General features: G+C 34.5%; 1 long non-coding RNA gene across 1 annotated transcript; it reads left to right on the forward strand.

Annotated features, from left to right (window-relative positions):
- Positions 1-1338: 1338 nt before the first annotated feature.
- LOC143596687 (uncharacterized) lies at positions 1339-2237 on the forward strand. The gene is made up of 3 exons (XR_013146755.1): positions 1339-1462; positions 1884-1939; positions 2027-2237. It is a non-coding gene; the product is annotated as an uncharacterized LOC143596687 (long non-coding RNA).
- The last annotated feature ends 442 nt before the right edge of the window (positions 2238-2679 follow it).

The raw sequence follows: 2679 nt of genomic DNA on the forward strand, positions 1-2679 counted from the left end.
ATTAAATTGCAGTACTTGTTTCAACTAAAGTAATTGTTTTGTAAGTAGAATAATTGTTGAATCTGCTTATTCTTGTTCCTCAAATAGTCTGCCTCAAAATCACCCCTGTAACTACAAATTAATTAGCAAATCGCATGCTTTGTTGTTTCAATTTATTGATTTCCCGTCTATGTAACTACAACTGATCAATTGATTGATCAATTGAAAGTAATTTCAATTACACTACTAGATTCAACTAGAGTAATAATTTTGTAGTAGAGTAATTGTTGAATATGCTTCTTCTTCCTCAAATAGTCTGCTTAAAAGTCACCCATTTAACTGCAAATTGATTGGCAAATCATAAGCTTTGTTGTTTCAACTGAAAGTTATTTCAAGCTTAGTTTTGTATTTGAAATTGATTGTAGTCCTCAATAGCTCTTCAATCTCTGCAATTGAGCAAAGGTAATTGAAAAATCATTTACCGAAATTGAAACCCCGCACCTCCTTCTCCTCCGTCGCAACCATCGCCAGAATAAAAAACACTCAGACTACTCTTAGCTATGGAGGCAGGTTTATTCAGTACAATATCTTCAAAGTTACTACCAAGTATAAACCTCCGATCATGCCGATCGGAGGAGCGGTTCTCATTCTGCGGTTTTGTTTTTGTATTGAATTGATTCTGGGTTTTTTTTTTATTTTTGGTTTGCATGATTAGCACGTGATTTCTATTTGTATTTGATCCAACCCCTATCTATACTATCTTAAAATATATATAGGAAGGACAAGAATGTAATTTCACTAAAAACTCATAAAAATAAGAGTTTTAAAACTCTTAAAGCCTTAAATACAACTAGCTATGCATTTGATTGGGTTTCCACCAGCCGATAATTCACGGTTTGCTTTTCTTTTCAAATCCCGCCCACATATATCTCTTCTGTCACCAGGGAGTTTACTCCACTAGATCTAGGGTTTCTTGTCTTCAAATTCAGCCCTATACTCATGTTTGATCTTTTCTAATTCATTTCATTTATTATGCATTTGCTTTTGTTTATATTCTTTAATTTTTTGCGTAATTTCTTGTATTTGCGAAATCAGTCAGTTATATGTTTGGATTTGGGGAAATTTTGTTATGTTGGTAGAATGACATGAGTTTATTTGTATTTACAATGCTGTTTATTGTTAGAGTTAAGCAATCCTCTTAAAATGGACATACCCGATTTTATGGAGGGTGGGAAATCGATTTCACAGTTTAAGCAATCCTCTTAAATTGAAATTTTTTGTAAAAATCCAAGACTACTACTTTATAAAAAAATCACTTTTTTTTATAGTTTCTGAAGAATATTTGGAGAAAATCTGATGATGAAACAGTTGATACGCCAGTTACTACGCCACAGTTAAAGCAGCTTAGATTAAAGTTGGAGGAAATGGGAATACCCTGTAAACATTGCAACCCCGGGTCGAATATCGCTTTATCTGCCCCATGGTATGCAAAATTATCGTCAGTTGTTTGTGTGTGACAAATTAGCATTATGTAAACATATTTATCATATGTCCGTATATAGTTTCAGTAATTATCTTTTTTTTTTGTTAATAGTATATTAAAAACAAAATTCGGGTGAATTGTCTTTGAAATGGAGTAAAAAAGAGATGTGAGTAAATAATATTAGTTTTTCTTTGAATAATCAGTTTGTTGTAGGCTTGTCGCGAGTATGAAACTAACATTAAACGAGACCCCTGATTATTTTGTCTCTAAACTATCAATAATCAGTCAAAACACAGAAAGGGGATTATTGCAACTTCAAGTTGCTGTAATAGATTATCAGATTTGATTAAGCTTTTTTCAGCTCTTTTTTGTTGTTTATTGTCGTAATAATTCATAAAAGTAATTACTTCTCTTTAAACAGTGTAAAGGTGGCGACTCCGAGGAGACGTCACTCGCTTTCCTCATTTCTGAGGACGGGTAAGTGAGCTCATTTTACAAAAATCTAAATTATTTTTATACTTTTCTAACACATCTCATTTCTTCGTTATCATGAACATGCTGTAGTAATTCAGCTGTTTGGAAATGTTTTAGAGCCAAATGTGGATGGGTTGGAAGAGCACGTGTAATACTTAAGTTTATATATGTATATTTTATTTTTTTTCTACTTTTTTCCTTTAAATGCTTAGCTTTTTTATGGTGTTGCATGGTTCCGCAGATATCAAATCAAGTTACAACATGATGAATAAAATCGCCCCCAAAGTGAAACTTGTTAGGAGAATCAGGGGGTGTTTGTTTTTTCTTCAAACATCTTCAAGGGAGCTTATGTCTGCAGGCGCGCAGACGTCACCCTTGAAGACTGTTTGTTTTTTTTTTTTAAACAGATCTGAACACATCTTATTCCCTCTTCAAAAATAAGACACGGATCTCTTTCTTATAACATCTTCACAGAACCCTACTCCCTCTTCTCCTCCGACCAGGTACGCACACTTTATATTCAGCGGGATTATTTCATCTTCTCTCTCACTCTCGATCTTCTCCGATTCTCTCCTTCCCTCCGACGAACACCACAGCGTCTGGAGTTTCTCCCTCTTTCCCTCCACCAAACAACACCACCGTTGCTTAATTCCAACGTCAACCACCGCAGCTGCTTTATTCCGACGACAACCTCGGGAGATGTTTCGTCACCAAACTACAAGTAAGTCCCATATTTGGAGGTT

Source organism: Bidens hawaiensis, unplaced genomic scaffold, assembly GCF_021521415.1.
Source record: "Bidens hawaiensis isolate Kalapana, Puna unplaced genomic scaffold, B.hawaiensis_p1.1 tig00046848_1, whole genome shotgun sequence".
NCBI lineage: Eukaryota > Viridiplantae > Streptophyta > Magnoliopsida > Asterales > Asteraceae > Bidens > Bidens hawaiensis.